The following is a 7,461-nucleotide window of genomic DNA, read 5'->3' on the forward strand; positions in this document are numbered from 1 at the left end:
TACGCGGTCGACGCACAGATTGGCTGCCTATACTAGTGGAATCTATCATCGTGTAATTGTTCTATCTCATCTCATCTTTACCTTGTGAATACGACTGCCTGTTCATTTGTTACAAATTTAGAATGCATAGCATGTCTATAACCACATCATTGCTATACGTTCCTCTCATTTCCTAGATTTTTATGACCACACATGTTATTGTTAGAGTTGATATGAGAACAGTTGGCATCTAATGATTGTTAGAATACATATTATGAGCATAACATCATGATTGCTATATGTTACTCTTGTTTACAAGATTTTTATAACAACGCATGTTATTGCTTAGAGTTGATATGAGAACAGTAGTAGTAAGTGCTATGGTAGAATATGAGTAGGCGCTGTCATAGCTGTTTTCCTCTCATTGTTACATGATGTTTGAACCATGACATATTACTAGAATATGGAAGTCATTGGCTTATTTTTTTTAACTTGGGGTATGATTATGACCACGGCATTGCAATTCTATGTCTATGATATGTGTCACTGTTATAATAATCTTAATTCCACACATACTCTGAACATGATTGTTTATTTTTGTCCTTTTGGTCTCCAATTTGAATTGTTGCAGCAGACGCAAATGCGCTGGCCTTCATGCTTCTAGGACCTGGAATCATACCAGCCGATGGGTGGTGGTTTATCGCTCGTTCAGCTGACGCCGATCATTTGATGCTCATTCGCACGTACCAAATTGATCAAACCATTACATCAAACCACATGCAGTACAATGTGTGGAGCATTCGTGACATTGATGGCTATGGTTGCTTCGTGTTCGAGAAAGATCCCAGCTCCGTTGGTCCAGGCGTATTCAACTGGAGGCGGGTTTACAGCCTCGGCAACCACTCCTTGTTCCTCGGGTTCAATTATCCGATCATCCAACCAATCATAGATCATATCACCGGCGATGATTACTGTGCTATGCAACTTCCATTCGCGAGGGGGGCTGTGTTTACACATCATACCATGGGTTTCATGAATCACCATATCCAGAGATTCGTCGACATAGCTTGTTTCCAGATAATCTTCAGTGTGTGAAAGGCATCAAGCTTCCATGCGATGGATGGCTTTTGCAAACCCGACATGCGGCGATGTGGTTCATGCCAACAGCAAATATGCACAACTTGATTCGTGCTGATATCTAGACTGAGCCATGTATTCTGCTGCTGTAGCACGACCCTCTTTTGTTGGATATTATGTACTGTTGTTAGTTTGAAGCACTCCTCTGGTTTGAAGGATAGATACCTTCCTGGGATCAAGTGCATCCTAACTCACCTGCGTAGGATGTACTGATAATGATGATGGAGATGCTGTGCAGAAGCCATATATATATATATATCAGTTAGGCTTCAAGTGCGTACTTGTTAGTTAAACCTATGTATAAATTGTGACACTAAATACGACTAGTAAGTAGTACAGTAGCAGTACTAGTATACGTCGGTCAAATTATTCAGCATGTCCACACATTGAATTGACGTGACAACACGCTGTGCGTAAGGTGACACAAGAATCCCGGCGGCGTGTTCGGGTATTCTGGACTTCAGATTTGGAGTACCACTTATCTGTCGAAATCTTTCATTATTCACTTAAAACAGTCGATTGATCATACATTGAGTACCATATAACTGGAATTACCGATGCAAGTCGAAGAAGGATTGACCGGTGCTACCGGTTGGCGTCAAGTTCGATCCCATGGATCAGGAGCTGATCGAGCACCTTGAGGCCAAAGTGAATGTTGGCAGCGTGAGATTTCAGTCTCTCACCAATTTGTTCATACCAACCATCGACAGCGAGCACAGCATATGCTACACCCAACCTGAGAAACTTTCAGGTAAGACACCGATCGGCCGTCTACTTGCACAAACATATTCCTTTCTTTATAGCTCTATTTTTCTTTTTAGACGTAGACCTGGTGAAGCAATTACAATTTGACAGTTAATAAAAAGTGAAACAAGTGACTGCAACATGCCAAAGATGTTATGAAAATGCCAACTAGGTACACTAAAACTTGTATTCCACAATACTGCAGGTATCACACTGAGTGGCCTAAGGAAGCATTTCTTCCAGCGCAATTCCAAGGTGTTCAAAAGGGGCATGTGGACACGTCGCAAGATACAGTCGGAGTGCGGCATGCACGCGATGTAGCACAAGACCGGCAATACCTTGCCGGTGATGGTCAATGGCCGGCAGACGGGCAGCAAAAAAGGTTCTGGTGCTGCACACCAACAAGAACTTCGAACAGCAGAGGACCAACTGGGTGATGCACCAGTACCACCTCGGGTACTTGGAGCAAGAGAAGGAGCGGGAGCTGGTCCTCCGCAAGATTTTCTACCCGACGAACACTAGAGCCAGGAGTAAAAAGATTATAAGTTAGTTTGGTATTGGTAGTTGTACTACCTCGTCGTCCGCAAGTTGGTATTGTTGTTAATGATCTTTTGGTATGAATTTGCATTTGCTTCCAACCATCATGCCGAGGGTCGACGTGGATATAAAGCTGAATCATTTGTTTCGAAACGAATTTTCAGGCACCTGATTTTTATTTGATGGGTAGCATAAGCACCCGCCGTTCGAATTCCCAGTTCTCCATTTTTTTCAAAACAAGTGCATGCACTTATTATCACGGTAAAAAAAACAATATCCGTGTTGCATCCCAGTTATCAGTCCGTACTTGCAGAATTCTCTCGTTTATTGAGCACGTATATTGTTTTTTCAGGTCGAGCAAGTTTCAACTGGGCTGTAGACTGCCCAGGGTTGGTTTTGTTTTTAACAGGCCCAGCCTACGACAACAATGGGGCACAAAGATCCAGCAGTTATCTACTGGCCTATGGCCCGCCAGTGTTAATTATATTTTGTCTTACAACATCCGCAGGCAGTTTTTTTTACTGAATCAAACACACAGCCCAGTTCTATTTTCCTCTTGAAACGCATGTCCTACATTCGTTTTCTAATCTCTACCTATAGTTTTGCTAGTTCATATACACGTACCATTATATTGAAAACACATAAAATTCCCTTTTCATATTTACATCCTTATTTTTGTTGTTTTTCCCACCCAGCGCTGATTTTTTTACCACTGGTTTTCCCTTAAACTAACTCAATTGTCCCATGTCTTATTTGCTTACAAAAACAAAACGATTTTTTTGGTAAATCAATAAGTTCTTAAAAAATGTTTATCATTTCAGGATTACAACAGTTCGGACTCCACCGAAATATGCAAAATAAGGTTGAACTTTTTGACCGTGGTCCTGGACAGAAAATGGGTTGTAATAAATTACTTAAGAATTAGCAAATGGGCTGCAAATTATAAAAAATAGCAAATGAGCTTTATGTTGTCTGCCATAGATTTGGAGGCTGGCTTGTGGGCCTACTAAGTTCATGCGTACACAAGGTTTCTCAAAAAAGAAACTTAGTCAACAATCGACTCAACCAGCGTCAGACCGTTAGATGTCAATCTAACGGCAATCGTGCTTCTTCAGTCTCTGATCTTCCTGCCCCAGCCGCCCAAACCAGCGTCGTCGGAACCGCCTGCTCCCGCCTCCCGTGGCCGGCAGTGCTGCCGGGCAGGCCTCACGGCCCATCATACTCGCATCCCTGGCCTGTCTATCCCTCTACTCACCCACACCTCATGTTATTTTCCGGCGACGGCAGCCGAACCAGTCAACCCTCATACTCTCCACCGCGTGGGCAGCCACTGTCGTGTCTTCCCCGGCTCCGTGTCGTTCCCTTCGTAGGCCTCGCCGTCGTCCACCGCCCTGGTGCTCTCAGCGCGGCGTGGTAAACGATGTCCATCCAACGGCCATAGTGCTTCTTCAACCTCTCGTCTTCTTGCCCCAGCCGCCTAAAGTAGCGTCGGTCGTGCCGCATGCTCCTGCCTCCCGTGGCCGGTTGTGCTGCCACGGAGGCCTCACCGTCCTCATACTACTCCCACTGCTGGCCAGGCCATCCCTCCACTCACCCACTCCCCCTGTTATTCTGCGGCGACGGCAGCCTGACACCGCAGTCGAACCAGTGAACCCTCGTACTCCTCTCCGCGTGGGCATCCACTGTCGCGTCTTCCCTGGCTCCGCGACGTCCCCTTCCTAGGCCTCGCCATCGTCCACCGTCGTGGTGCTCTCGGCACGGCGTGGTCAATGTGGTCAATGACCGACTTCCATCGGAAGAGTACTGTACGTGGAGAGGCTGACAGTTGGGTCCATAGCAGCCGCAAGGAAGTGCCTCCTTATTATGCGCAAAATAATTATTCCTCCACCTGACAGCAGGGACCCACCGGACGGGCCACCGGTATTTCGCGGAAAAAACGTTTCCCCCCTGACTGCTGGGACCCACCAGACGGGCCACCGTATTTCGCAAAAAAAACGTTTGCCCCTGACTGCTGGGACCCATCGAACGGACCATCGTATTTCGCGAAAAAAATGTTCCCCCCGCTGTCAGCTCGGACCCACCGGAAGTGCCTCCTTATTATGCACAGAAAAATGAATACCCTCCTGCTAGCTGGGACCAACCATGGTGGGAGGCTGACTTGTGGGCCTACTAAGTTGACGGGGACGGAGGGCTTTGTCAACTTAGTCAATATGAATGATTCTAGCTCCAGTGACCGTACGATGTCCATCCAACGGCCGTCGTGCTTCTTCAATCTCTGCTCTTCCTGCTCGAGCCGCTCAAACAAGCGCCGGCGGGACTGCCTGCTCCCTCCTCCCCACGGCCGGCTCTGCTACCGCGCAGGCCTCACCGCCCCACCGTACTCCCACCGTTGGCCTAGCCATCCCTCTACTCACCCACACCTGTTGTTATTCTCCGGCGACAACAGACGAACCAGTAAACCCTCGTACAGTCGTACTCCCCTCCGCGTGGGAAACAACTACCGAGTCTTCCCTGCCTCCGTGTCGTTCCCTTCCTAGGCCTCGCCATCGTCCACCGCTCTAGTGTTCTCGGCGCGGCCTGGTCAACATGGTCAACGACTGACATGCATCTGAAGTGGACTGTACGTGGAGAGGCCGACAGCTGGGTCCACGGCCGCATGCAAGGAAATGCCTCCTTATTACGCGCAAAATAATGATTCCTCCACCTAACATCAGGGACCCACCGAAAGGGCCTCTGTATTTCGTGAAAAAAACGTTATCGTCGCTGACAGCTCGGACCCACCAGCTATATCTTCGCACGCAAGGAAGTGCCTCCTTATTACGCACAAAAAAAATGAATACTCCCCCTGTTAGCTGGGACCCATTATAGTGGCAGGCTGACTTGTGGGCCTACTAAGTTGACGGGGATGGAGGGCTTTGTCAACTTAGTCAATATGCACGATTCTAGCTCCAGTGACCGTATGATGTCCATCCAACGGCCGTAGTGCTTCTTCAACATCTGGTCTTCTTGATCCAGCCACCCAAACCAGCGCCGGTCGTGCCTCGTGCTCCTACCTCACGTGGCCGGCGGCGATGCAGCGGAGGCCTCACCGCCCCTACTACTCCCACCGCTGGCCAGGCCATCCCTCTACTCACCCACACCCCCTGTTATTCTGCGGCGACGACAGCCTCACACCGCGGCGAACCAGTGAACCCTCGTACTCCTCTACGCGTGGGCATCCACTGTCACGTCTTCTCCGGCTCCACGTCGTCCCCTTCCTAGGCCTCGCCGTCGTCCACCGCCCTGGTGCTCTCAGCGCGACGTGGTCAACGTGGTCAAGGAACGGCTTCCATCGGATGTGGACTGTACGTGGAGAGGCTGACAGCTGGGTCCACGGCCGCAGCAAGGAAGTGCCTCCTTATTACGTGCAAAATAATTATTCCTCCACCTGACAGCGGGGACCCACCGGACGGGCCACCGTTTTTCGCGAAAAAAATGTTTCCCTCCTGACTGCTGGGACCCACCAGCTACACCTTCGCACGCAAGGAAGTGCGTCCGGGAAAAAAACGATTCGCCCCCCTGACTGCTGGGACCCACCAGCTACATCTTCGCACGCAAGGACGTGCCTAACAGTCGGGACCCACCTGGTCGAAGCGTACGTAGCGTTGTTATTCTGGTCGCGAACGTGTACGTACATATTGGTCGATGTATAGGCGCGCACGTGTCGTAGTAGAGGCGCGCACGTAGCATGTACATGTACGTACAGCGGCCAGGGTGCAAGAAAGAAAATACCGCCACATATGTGTACATACGGGCGGGGTCTCGAACGCCTACTCGCGCATACGTACGACCAGGGCTCGTGTACATGGCTGGGTCGGAACGGAGAAACAATGTCGTCATCGTGTTCATGGGGAGGCAACGGAATGCGTCGTGTTCATGGGGAGGCAACAGAATGCGTCGTGTTCATAGGGAGGCAACGGAACGCGTGGGAGCCAACCGGCTGGGTCGGAACGGAATGCATGGACGTGTTCATCGGGAGGGCTTGGACGGAACAGGCGATGGAAATGAGGCCTGGCGTACCGCATAATGGAGGAAACGGACCTCCTACGGTCGAAACGGGGATCATGTTGATCGGGAGGGGTGTGGCGTACCACAAAACGGAGGAAACGGACCTCCTACGGTCGAAACGGGGGTCCTGTTGATCGGGAGGGGTGTGGCGTACCGCAAAACGAACGAAACGGACCTCCTACGGTCGAAACAGGGGTTCTGTTCATCGGGAGGGGTATGGCGTACCGCAAAACGGGACTCCACGGGATACTGTTCATCTCCACCGTCGACCTCCTCCAGCCTCCACGGGCTACCGTCGACCTCCTCCAGCCTCCACGGGCTCCTATTCATCCAACCTCCACCGCGCGCTACTCCACCGGCTACTGTTCAACCACCCCTCTACGGGCACCCTCCACCGTCTACTGTTCATCCAGCCCTCCACACCACGGGGTCCTGTTCAACCACCCCTCCACGGGCACCCCTCCACCGTCTACTGTTCATCTAGCCCTCCACACCATGGGGTCCTGTTCATCGAGAGGCAACGCCACCGCTCACTGTTCATCCAACCCCCCCCCCCCCCGCAACACTCACTGTTCATCCAATCGATCGGCTTCAGTTAGCAGCAGTAACGAAGGAATCACTCGATCGGGTTCAGTTAACAGCCATCGATCGATCGCTCAGGTTCAGTAACGCGTAGCCTGCAGTGGAATCGCTCGGGTTCAGTTAGAGCCCAACGCCTCGCTCGGGTTTGGTTAGAGACAACGCCTCGCACACACGCGCATACGTGTATGGGAGAAATGTGCATCACTCGGCCCCCGACCTCCCACAGTAACCGGGAACTCCCCGAAATTTTCCTCGTCCTCGCTTCTACCACGGTTTTTTCCGTCATGGACGGCCCAAAGAATGTCATGCAGCTGCGTCTCCTGTTGGAAATATTCCCTAGCTGCAATAATAAAATGGTTATTATTATGTTTCTTTGTTCGTGATAATTGTCTATTGTTCATGCTATAATTGTGTTATCCGGAAATCGTAATACAT

Source organism: Triticum urartu, chromosome 2A (assembly GCF_056163025.1).
Source record: "Triticum urartu cultivar PI428250 chromosome 2A, HENAU_Tu73, whole genome shotgun sequence".
NCBI classification, from domain to species: Eukaryota; Viridiplantae; Streptophyta; class Magnoliopsida; order Poales; family Poaceae; genus Triticum; species Triticum urartu.